Genomic DNA, 13,391 nt, shown 5'->3' with positions numbered 1-13,391 from the left:
ACAATTCGTCCCCACTAATTTTTTTTTTTGTATTTTATACTTTAAATTTTTGAAAATTTATGAAAAAAAATTCATTGAAATTACAAAAATAAACCTACCATATAAGTTTGTCCCTATAAATTAAAAGATCTCCCCCTTTTCTAGGTCCACATACAGATCCTTGTTTAGCACTAAAATAGTTCTAAAACACGAAATCTAGAAATACTAATGACCTTGTTTGGGAAAACAAAATAATATGATTGGGCATCTTATTGAGATTTGAGATTGAAGAGACCATCATATATGGGCATCGCGCAGCAACGTAAAAGTTCAGTATGGACTCAATGACATGCTAACCATTCCAATCTCAGGATATTGTGAACCTCGACACCCTGTGTGTCCTGCATTTTGCTGAATTCAAAGTTATTCTACAACATTTTCTCATTATTATTTTCATTGACAAAATATTCACGCATCCATTTATCTCTACGGAAATTTGAACATTCACCATTTTTAATTCGAAGAGCGAAAAAAAGAAAATGTGTATACATTTCTCTATTAATGTTACTCAAATATTGGATCTGTTGCAAATCATCAACTCTCTTGTTTCTCTTTATTGTTGTAGCGTCAAGATGCAATAGTCTTTTATCACTCCATACGGACATATACATTTCGTTTCGTTGATCCATGACGCATTCATTTTGTTTGATTAATTGGTGAAATTTATAGATCGAGCACACTAGATTTTCTAAATTTTTATCACTTTTTTTCTATATTAGTTTAGATCGATCTGTGTCTTTTGCCTCCTTTTTTTTTTTCTTTTTTTCTTTTTTTTGTTTTTCTTTTTCTTTTTCGAATGGTAAAAATTTATAAATCCGTATTGAATATATCCAAACCATCAAATTCTACTCTCTTATTTTCTCAGGCAATATACCTAATTTCTCTCTAATCTTTGGATTGTTAATCTTATATATCCTAATTTTTCCTATAAAAAAAAATAAAAATAAAAAATAACAATACCTAGATATTTTTCATTTTTATAACCCAAAAAGTTCATATTAATTGAAATTTATAAAACCAACTGAAATGAAGTCTAACAAAAAATTGTAAGCTGCATTTCATCCATCAGTAATAATCAGCATCAATAAACTTGCAAAATATTGTACTTTACTGGATGAAATCAACAAAGCATTCCATAACAAGACACAAAGCAAAAACCCATTACATTTACCCATATTCATTTCTAAACATCACAAGATTAAAGAAATTAATTGATTTTTTATTTAGAAAACAAACTTTAAAAAGTCAAAAAATTATAAAAGACAGTTTTCCTAAAATAAGACTTTTTTTTAATTTATTTTGACGTCATAAAACAATTTTTAGAAATTGTCAACCAATATGATTTTTGTACAATTTTTTTATTTTCAAATTTTAGAAAATAAAAAATTATAATTACAAAATTCAACACCTAAAAAAACACTATGAACAGTAAACAAGTGTTTGATTTGAGTATATCATTATTTACAAAGAAAACATCCATAAACTGATATAATAAAAGATTAAAATAACAATAAAATTTTATTTTGATCACGTGATTAGAAGCCATATTTAGTATTGGTAATCTCTGTAACAAGTGAAATAACATAATTATTACAGTGAAGCAACTTATTACTAACAGTGTTAAGTGTTCATCCATTCTGTAATTTTAAAAAGTGCAGAGGTGGCTCATTGTGGTTCACTTATTTCGCACCTAAGGAACAACACACGAAGACGGACTAAAATCTTCTCATGCATAATAATAAACTGGTCCCTTTAAATTAGTGATTTATGTTAGGAAAATTTTGTAATGTTAGATTTACATTTTAACATTTTGACAACGTGCATCACTAATTGGAGGGGTCAATTTACCATTGCACAAGAGAGAATTTGGATCCCAGAAAAACTCACCCGAGTGGATTTTGATTCCTACACTTTCACGGAAAGTAAAATGCGGCACCCATGCTCCCTATCTAACATGCACCAAGAATGAAAACATCCACAAATGAAGCATATATATATATATGCAAACCAGCCATTTTTAGTTATATGGCTGCAAGTGTTGAGAATTCTATAGGAGTATCTTAGATAGTTATTTAGGGTGATAAATATTTAGGATATTTTATAGGAGTATCTTAGATGAAAGTTCTGAGCCATTGATTGCAGTACAATCTAGCCATCCATTAGAGTGAAGGATGGCTGGATAGGAGTTTCATTTCTACTCAACAAATGTAAACTCCATGACTATCATGTGATAATATGTCAAAGTGACGTGTATCAATTCTTAGCAAACTTCTAACGTGAATTTATACAAAGGAAGTACGAAAATATTGTGAATCATTTTCCAGTCACGCAAGTATGAGAAATGTTGTGAATCATTTTCCAGTGACATACAATGAGTTCTTTACCGTACTGCTACAATATATGTAATTTGTTTTTTTATTTTTTATTTTCATTTCGCTCACAAAATAAAAGTTTAATTAAATTATGTACACCACTTATTAATTACTAATTACTGTATATAAATTTTCTAATTATAATATGTACATCACTTATTAATTAGACAAGCCAATAAAATTTCAGCATATATATAACTTTCTTATTTGTTTGTACATCACTTATTAATTATAAAAACCAACGAAACATCACTATATAAATAAATGTATATAAATAAATAAAAATGTATATAAACAAAAGTGATATTATGATAATGATAATATATATATATATATATATATATATATATATATATATATATAAAGAGAGATGATAAATAGAGATATTGATATTTTTGGATTGGATAATGATAGAGAAATCGAAAGTTAATTCCCGAATGAGCACCTAAACCAGACATGTCATGGAGAACGCCCTGTAAAGTCACAAGACAAATTTGAAGGTTTTAGGGACGGATGTGAGATGGAAAACAAAGGAATGGTGGGGAAAACAAATACATGGAGATGAAATAGAAAGTCAAACCCAGATCTTAGAGAGAGAAGGCGAAGAGAATTTGAGGGAGAGATCGGTAAATTTTTAGATAGAAAAAGTTTAAAAGAATTTCAGATGAGGGAATTCAGACACAAATTTCGGAGAGAAACTGAATAAAATTTGAGAGAGACGTATACATACATTTTTAAAGAGAGAAAAATAAAATAGAATTTCCGAGGTTTTTTCATATTCAAATATTTGAGAGAGAAAATGATGAGAATTTGAGAGAGAGAGATATGGCTAAATTTTGGAAGAGAAAAGTGAAAGAAAATTTCTGAGTAATCGTAATTGGTAGAGAGAAAATGTAATGAGTATGATACGAAGATAAGGCTGAACATTGTAAATAGATTTGTCTTTATGTTTATTGGCCAATCTATGTTTTTAAAAAGTAACTCGAGTAAATGACTTGGCCAAGACAGGTCATTTTTCGACGCTTATTCGGGATTTCTTATTTGGTTTCTCTATTATAAGTCATATATATATATATATATATATATATATATATATATATATGTTTGGAAATAGGATAAAGCCCTTAGATAGTATGGATATTGACACAGTAGATAGATGTGTGTGTGTATATATATATATAATGCAAACTGCAATCACTTCCATTGGTTATTCAATTGATAATCTTCTCCAATATATGATTCTTTTTCTTCCTCCTCTTGTATATCTTCAATTCCTTCCTTTTAGAGACAAGACTAGGTTTTGGTTCATGATTGCATCAACGAGCAAATAAGATTTATTAAGAGTACCTAGAAACAATCTCACCACTCTTACAAAGCTTCTCCTGATGATGTTTCAGGAACGTGCAATGCGCCCATAGCAAATCATTAGTCTGCCACGTGGGACCTTCACCTATGACTGTGTTTCGACCGTGTGTTTGGGGGTACCTATAAGAGTTTATGGACACAAAGGCTAGCAGATACATTTAGACGCTTGGAGCTAAGGACTAAATATGTTAACAACTTTATATATATATATATATATACAATAAAATATCTCACATGACTAGAAGAAAGCGACACTCTTCTTTCCTTTCCTCCATTTCTAGATTTAAGTTTATAATTAAATTATATAATCTGTTTAGGTCCAACACATACTTTTTATACTATAAATATAAGTTTAATTGCAAAAAAATGTTACAAATTGTGAATGAAAATTGTTTGATTAATCATCAATAAATGTCTTTGACTGAACAGGTGCGATTACTGGTTGGTTATTGGATGAAAATATGCAACTCAAAACTATTGGAGTGATGTGTCTATGGGTGAACAGACACCATGTGAACCATTGCAACCAATTGGAGTGCATGTGTCCAGTGTGAAGAAGCACATATAAATGGTTGTGTCCAATAATGAAGAGACACACCCAATCCGAAAATGCACCTTGCTTAAAAACTACTTTTTAGTTTTTTCCAAACGGTTACACCCACCCGAAAAAGCACCTTGTTGCCTATAAATACCCCCTTTTAGATCATTTACAAATCGTTCATTTTCATTTTCTTCTATATCCCTCTCTATACTTGAACCCAACCCAAGTGGGTTCAAACCATAGGTTAAGTGGTCCGAGCCACTTAGACCTTAATCCAATTTTATCGAACCATATTAAGATTGGTCCAAACCATTTGGTTCGGATTGCACCCAATTCAGCATTTATATAGTATAGATGCATTTTTGAGTCAAAGAGAGTATTACACGGAGGAGGTTCGCCATATCCACGAGTTTGTAATACTGCTACTAGTGGATGTAGACCGTTGTATCCTGGAGATAGACGTCACTGAGTCCATTTGCACCATAACGGGGCGAATCTGTCTTAAGGACATAGTATTCAATACTAGCCTCGATCCAGGTTCTTTATTTATTATTTATTAATTTATTGCTTTATTTTGTATATTTAATTAAATATATAGTTGCATATTTAATTAATTATTTCTTAACATATTGTTAATTATCTCATGATATATTAGTATAAAGGTTGTTATATCTTAAATGTCACGTGAAACATATATATTTACCAACAATCTTAAGACAGAGTCTTCCTTACGTAGATTTTATTATATGCTTCTATTTCAGATATAAAAAGTAGATATTATACTAATAATTGAGATATAATAAAATAATGTTATATACATTATTATATGATAATAAGCTAAATATTGATGTGTTCAATATTATGTGAAATTGAAGCATGTTATATAAGTAGATTATTGAATTATTTATATAATTCAATATTGGTTGAATTATTTTAATTTTGTAATATGGTATTATGAAATATATTACATTACCTTAAACATGTGTGATGAGCACTGAAAAGTGCGCATTTAAACCCCTTAAGCTTGAACGTTTTAGTACCTTATCCTATCTTATTTTCCTGTTTTAATCTAATTTCATGTTATTTCCCTTTTCAGGCACTTATCCCTAAAATAAGTTAATCCAGCTGAACTAGAACATAAAAGATGCAATCTCAAGCTCATTGGAAGAAAGGAGCAAAGTGGAAGCAAGTTGGTGAAAGAAAGCACTCTTCGATCGATCGAATAAAGCTCAGATCGATCTCACAGTAATCTTTCCAACAATGCCAAGATGGATCAAACCTTTTGTCTTTATCTTCAGCAAAATGTCTTCTTCGATCGATCTAACATTTCTTCGATCGATCGAACATCTTTGATCTTATCTTCAACTACCACTTTTATCCTCTTCCCAAAAATATCTCAACCTTATCTTTATTCCAAAAAAGCGCTGCCAAGGTTCGATCGATTGAACCAACCTTGAGATTGATCGAACTGCCTCGAGTTGCGTGAAAAGTTGATTTCAAGCCAAATTAAATGTGTGCTCATGGTGCAATCATTGGGAGGTCCTAGTGCACGAGATCTAACCACTGGGTGTGACATTTGAGTTACCTATATAAGGATTTTGGCTATTTTTGAGTAAACAGGTTGGTTAGATTAGAGAGACTTGGCTAGAGATTAGAGAAAGAATACACAAATTGATAAAATTCTTCCTCTCTTCTAGGGTTTCCACCAAGGAGGAAGAAGATCAATTCTAGCATGGAGATAGCCCTTGAGGGTTGGATGACAATATCAATGAGTGGCTAAACATTTTCTTGGGGCTAGAGCTAGCCCTAAGCATACCTCCTAGACTTTGATACTTTGTAATTAATGAAGATTAGTGTTGTAAGTCTTGTCTTGACCTTTGATATATATTTTAATCTTGTTTCTACCATGATTTGTGTAGTTTAATATTTTCAATTGATTATTTATGCTATTCATATGTCTATCTATGCTAGAGTGGATGTTCGTGTGTTTATCTCTAGATTTTGTTACATTGATGCATGTCTATGTGTGTTGATATTATGAATCTAGTGATGGTCAAGGCATAGTGCTTAAATGGAATACTCTTGAGGTCTATTTGATGGTTCATACTTATTTCTTGATGGATTGTGCCATAACCTTAGTTTAATTAGTTTAATTTTCATGCCATTGGCTTAGTTATAATGCAATTACATTACTTTTTTAGATAGGTGGACAATCCATTCTTATTATTTGATGTTCCATGCTTATGAATTCAATGCTCATCTTGACTCTACTCTTGAGAATGAAGTGTTAACCCCACTGGAGAATGATGTGGTGACTCCGCTGGAGGCTCCCGCTCCAGGTTAATATTTATGAAATCGCCCTCTGCCGCTGGTGCGTCTACTGCTGCTGTTACCTCTGCCTCCTCCTCCTCCTCAACCTCCTCAGCCGCCAAGACAGCCTCCTCCTCAAGACTCCTAATAAGAGCATTGCAGCTCTTATTCCAGTCATTCTTGCCATAGTGGCAAGCCCTAGTTTCAGGCTACTCCTGCTGATGAAAAGGATTTGCTCATTGGATTTGTGTATGGTTATCGAATTTGGTATTCCGCTATGTATGTGCCTCGGAATTAAATAGATAAGATAAGAGTTTCTCTTAGGTTGAAAACTTTAAACGGCTCGGGCTTTAACGAGGGGGTGTTCACGGTCCCGGAGTAAGATCCCCTTAATCCGAGGGACGGGAGTGGCGGTCCCAGGGGGAAGGTCCTTGAAGATGCGTGAGGGGTACACAGTGGTGGACGAAGCATGGTTAATACTACCCTTTAGAATTTGCCCTCTCTGATGAGCTATTTGATTTCTTGAATTATCTTGATAAATGAGTTTCATATGAGTTGAATTTTGATAAATAATTTCAAATTTTTCGTTGATTTCAAATACTATACTTTTAGTTTGTAATAGTCAACTGCATAGCGTAAGTGTTCAGTTAAATTTTCCAGCAATATTACTATATTTTTCTTTTTACTGCAACTATTAAAATAGATTTGCCAAAATCTCGTTTGAAATAGATAAATAAATAAAACCTTTTTATTTTTCATAAAATTCGAAAACCTACTAGGCTCTTTTGAGCTGACTCTCATTTTTTTTTAAACATTTTTTAGGTCCTAACAATGGTGAGAAAATCGTGGCACTGGAGTAAGATTGACTTTAGGCAGACTTTTTAAGGTGTGACTGTCATTTGGATTTTGCTATATATTTTTGGTGCTAGCTAGTATGCTTTGGTTTTTGGGTTATGGGTAATGCATTCAACAGGTAGCATAGTTGGAACTTTTGTGTGTTTTCCATTTGGTGACTTGTACTTTTGATTTGGTATTATTTGTGGATTATGAGATGTGTGATGATTAGAACTTGTGTGTGTCTCCTATTATGTGACTTGTACTTTTGATTTGGTATTATTTGTAGACTATGAGATTTGTGATCATGTATGTAGTTAAGGGTTTTATCTTAATGGTGTGGATATTGAAGCAACTTGTGATTATTATAACAGAATTAGTAATATTGTTTATGTTTGTTGTAAAGCAAGACAAGACAAATTTAAGGTGATGGGTGATTATCTCACGCTTACGTGGGAAGCGAGGCGTGAGAGAATTGTTCCACAAATTCGACCCTAACTGTTAAAATATATTCTTTAATATATTATTATCATTTATTGTTAGAATTTTTTTTAAAATATATCATTACTATATATAGCATTACCTTATATGGTAGATGTTTTAACCTACCCTCATTACCGTATATAACATTATCTTATATGGTAATGACTTGTTTTCCATATATGACCTCTCCTAGATAAACCCCATGTACTCATGTATTACATACATCTAACACATCAATACAATACAGAATTATATACTCTCTTTTATTTCTAACATTGTTTCAGAGCCATTCAATCTCTGGTAAATAATCCAACAATTTACGTAGTCACCGCCGAGGATGGCACCATTAGCCCCATCCTCGGTGACAGTGGTCGACCAACACGCTTCTGCACTCCAAGATCTTTATATGCCTTGTCCAGGGAAGCCTCGTTGTCTAAGTCTTCGTTTGGAAAACCCAATGCAATGTCTCGTTTAGAGAACCCCGCCTCAGGATGCCCCGTATAGGGAAGCCTCGTTGTTTAATGAGATGCCTCGTTCAGAATTGCTTAACGTGTCAAATCAGCTCCGTCACCCCGCCACGCAGTAGAGGTGCTGGTGTGATACCCCTCGATTCTAGAACCACGGGTGATCAAGTCCGGGCACAGATCCGGAGGATACCAGACAATCAATATATAAACAAGCAGGAATAAAACTGAATTAAGAATAAAATAATTATACGCTGAAACGAATTCTAATTGTAAAACCTCCAAAATAAAAGTTTTAATATAAATAAACTTTCCAATCCGTACAACTCGGGAATCCATCTAGTGGACCCCTAATATTTCCAACTGGTAAAACATTTACAGAATTAAAATCCAAAACCAAAATAAGAAAGAAAATCCTATGTAGTCGGAAGAGTGAGTGACTGTATCTGCATCACCACGATCAAACCCTAAGCCTGGTACTCACGAACACCTGAAAAATAAAGGTGGGTCAGGCCCACATGCAAGTTTCATCCTACTACAATCCGTACATAAACCCGATACACAGATACATCCTAGATAGCTCGGCAATATCTACAATAGTCCATAGATATATAAATACACACTATAGGATGCTCACTAGCCTATAACATAGTTCAGCCTGGGTAGAATGTGACATATAAAACACGCTTTTCAGTGGCCAAGTACCTAGACCTACCAGGGAACATTAGCTATATCTAGCTACTCAACCTTTGCAATATACGCACCCTAACCGTGATCAGGAGACTCAAGCTCGTATCACAGTACCATAAATATATATATATAAATTCTTTCTTAATGCAGAAAAATAAAACAAGCATCCGTTATGTCGTTCAACTGTTTTAATTGACAGGACATGCATCCATGTAAGATTTAACTATTTTAGTTAATCCATTCCGTATGTATGAAAGGGGTAGGACTTAGCTTTTTGATCTAATCCATCCCTGATATGTCACCGTCCCATACCGGTACATATAATGCATATGATCCACACATGATGCACACTCAAAATAAACATCAAGTATATCCAGAACCAACATAATAGAAATCAGATATAGATAAGCTCCTATCATGCATCCAGTATATGATTATATTCATAGAACCTCCTTTTAAATTGTTAAAATAAGAATAAACAATTTAAACCATCCATTTCCATGTAATTGACAGAACAGAAATTAAGACAGTTCAGCAATTATCCTTCATAACATAATATAATGAATATCAGAATTTTAAACTGCACATTATACTAGAATTCCAAAACAACACATCCGTACTAGTTCGTTTAAAATGTTAAAATGATGACTAGCATTTACATCCTCCCAAATCCTTTACGGCATGCAAATTTAAAATTAAATCTCATGGCATCTATGTAATTCCCCATTATAAATTCTGTGTCGGATATAATGACACTCCAGTTTAAGTACATCATATGAAACTTCAAAAGTATTTTATACCAGTTTCATTTAATTTGCTAACACGAAACTAGCAACTAACCTTCCACTACTCCCGACAATATACAACTTATTAGATACGAGTACATGACGTCATAACCAACATTCCTGGAACTGAACTATGCTAAATATATCATTGATATAAATTTTAACAATTATTACATTGTCAGTCCAAATTAAGTTGTCAAAACAACTTAGCAAAACAAGCATTCCTCCTTCCTTAACAATAGGCCTATTATAAGCTTATGTTTTATGACATTCATTTAGGTTTAGCACCTTAGCATAAACCAACTATTTGAAGGCTTTAACAAGTTAATTTTAATCATTTAAAACCCCCCGTCACTTTCCAGTAATTACCTTTAAGCCCCTGAACTTCAGAAAAATTGCAGAAAACACCCGTAGGGGTTTTTTTCCCATAGAAGCCGGCTCCTAGGCTTCTAAAGCCGGCTCTCCCTCATGGAGAGCCGGATCTCTCTTCATGGGAGCCGGCTCCCACCATTTAGGAGCCGGCTCTCACCCCTGAGAGCCCCTCTCTGCTTCACTGCTTTGTTTCTGCTTCGTCCGGTTGTCGTCTGCTCTTCCGGCGAAGCCCAATATCCTATCCTAAATCTTTTTAACATTCCTAGGGTTCTATTCAAGTTCCTAAAGTCCTAGAAACCCTACATATTTCAATATGAATTTATTAACAAAGCTTCAACCGAAACAATTTTCTTTTCCTCTGTTTATCTTCTTCGCTTCCGGCGAAGACCACTCCTCTGCTCCAAGTTTCCTTAAAGTTCTTAAGGTTCAATACAAGTCCCAACAATCATAGAAACTTCTTAAATTCTATTATGAACTTGATTGACAGAAGTTTAAATAAAAAACAACACAGTTTGAGAAAAACCCAATTTCAGTTATTTAAACGTAAAACAGGTTACAGTCTAATATAACACGCATCAATTATTAGTTTTAAAGGTTGAATTAATCCCTGGAGACTATATAGAATGCACAGAACACAAGTTTATAGGAAGGAGACAGAATGAAACTTGCCTTTGAGATTTTTGAATTAAAATCCCTACGCCGTCTTCCTAGATTTTCCGGCGATCCCGCACTGTTCTAACTTATTTGCTTCCTCCTTGGTTCCTCATACGAATAACACTCCTATCCTTCCTTGGTTCAACCCACAGTCCATGGTTGAAATCCCATCTGGTGGTTCTATCAGTTTCAAGCGCCCCACTGTTTTTCCCTCAAACACCCATTACATGTCTCTGTATCTCTCTATCTCACAATACGTGAAAAGGGTTTTGTTTTTTCCTAACCCTAACAGACATATAAGATTATATATATAGGCACTTACTAAGACCTAATTCCAATTCCTAGCTAACTATAAGTCAGCTTATTTATCTCTATAAAAGAAAACCCTAATCCTATATAACCATACAAAAAATATATACCAAATAAGTCCTATTAAAACATACGTCATTTAATCCTACTTTTAAGGGGGGGAAAAAAAAAACACTTAAATTAAAGCAAAATTAAATAGTTAAAGCAACACAGCTAATTAACATAAAACAGATAAATAATTAATTTAACATACATAAACAATTACAATACAACAATTAAATTAAATACACATAAATAATAATAAAACAACTAATTTAACCAAATAACAAATAAGTCCAATAATTTAAATAAAAATGAAAAACAAACCAAAATATTCCCATTTTATCCTTTTGAAAACTAGGGGTATTACAGCTGGCAACAGTGCCAAGCCACCTGCCACTTTAGTTGCCATGTCATCAACCACGTTAGCATCGGTGCCACGTCAGCTATATCAGGAGAAATGATTATCTTCAAACTCAAGATGGCTTCATATAACCCACCTTGACTTTGAGGGGGATTATTAGAATATATTCTTTAATATATTGTTACCATGTATTGTTAGAATATATTCTATAATATATCATTACTATATATAGCATTACCTTATATGGTAGATGTCTTAACCTACCTTCATTACCATATTTAGTATTATCTTATATGGTAATGACTTGCTCCCCACACATGACCTCTCCTATATAAACCTCCGTATACTCCTGTATGACATACATTTAACATGTTAATATAATACAGAGTTTTATACTCTCTCCTTATATCTAATAGTAACAATGGAAAAAAGCTATACATCCCCATTGAGAAGTAAGAATGGGGAAAAAGCATAATATTTAGTGTTGGAGCAAGATCGATATCTAAAGACACATGCTTTAAATTATTGGAAATCGATTTCCTTATTTGAAGCCACCTTAACTGTATTGGAATTCAATTTCCTACAGTGAAGAGGAAAAGTGATTAAGTTATGTACTTCTCATCTTTCAAAAAAAAAAAAATGTAGGGTTGACTAATTTAGATGAAAAATTAAAAAGAATGACAATTATGTAATTTCATTTATTAGAAAGAGGCTTGGAGCCAAGAGGATAAATATAGAGCGAGAATACCAGCTCCCAAAGTTTGTATATTAATTAGGAATCAAAGCATAGAGTTTGGGATAGCTACAGGTTTAAAAACAATGATTTCAAATGTATATTTGGTTACAAAAACATGTAATTAGAGTATAATAAAGTAAATGTCGTTGAGTAGAGATGGTAACGGGACGAGTACGGCACGGGTTTGCCTAAACTCGTTCCCTTCCCATTTAATTAATAGGAATCCCATACCCGTTCCATACTCATAACAAATTGATTTCTCAACGTTCATACCCACTCCATTAAAAAATAAGTGAATCCATGCCCGCCCACCCTATTTACGCAAAAGGAAAAAAAGAAGAAGAAGCCAACCATAAACTCTCTTTTTTTCATAGTTGGTAACACACACATGTCTCCACTGAGTCTTGAACCTCTTACCTACGTAAGGGGTTCATACCGATAGGCCACTGCCCATTGGTGCCAACCATAAATATTACATTTTATATAATCAAACACGAATACAACCACAAGCTCATGCTAAGTTTCAAGAACTCATTGCAAAATTTCCTTAAAATCATTTATACGAACAAAATATCTAGTCACTCACACATTAATGAATCACATTAGTTTCAAATTTGCTATAAATCACGAGGAAATATTACCACCAAATTCTTATTTACATCAGTACTCACATCTGCTACCAATAAAGAGATGGTTGAACAATGTTTTTTTAAAAAAAAATTAAATCATTTATTAAACAATATCCACTCACCAACATAATATATATATATATATATAAATAACAGGGCGAGACATATTTTTATCAAACCCCATTCCACCCTGTAACCCGCGACGGGTTTTAATTTTTTTTCCTATACCCACCCCTACAAAACAAAAATGATACTCATATGAAGAACCAAAAAGGGGGGTGAAGTGGTTGTTTTTCAAATCTTTTTTCAACACTTAGTCAAATTATAGGTTCAATATAAGTGATGGAGACAATCTCCAATAACTGATAAAGGCTCACACATTCAACCACAAGTGCTCAATGATTT

Source organism: Cornus florida, unplaced genomic scaffold (assembly GCF_030987335.1).
Source record: "Cornus florida cultivar Cherokee Brave unplaced genomic scaffold, ASM3098733v1 CherokeeBrave_3.0.0_Hap2_Chr02, whole genome shotgun sequence".
NCBI classification, from domain to species: domain Eukaryota; kingdom Viridiplantae; phylum Streptophyta; class Magnoliopsida; order Cornales; family Cornaceae; genus Cornus; species Cornus florida.
This window is presented reverse-complemented; position numbering follows the sequence as displayed.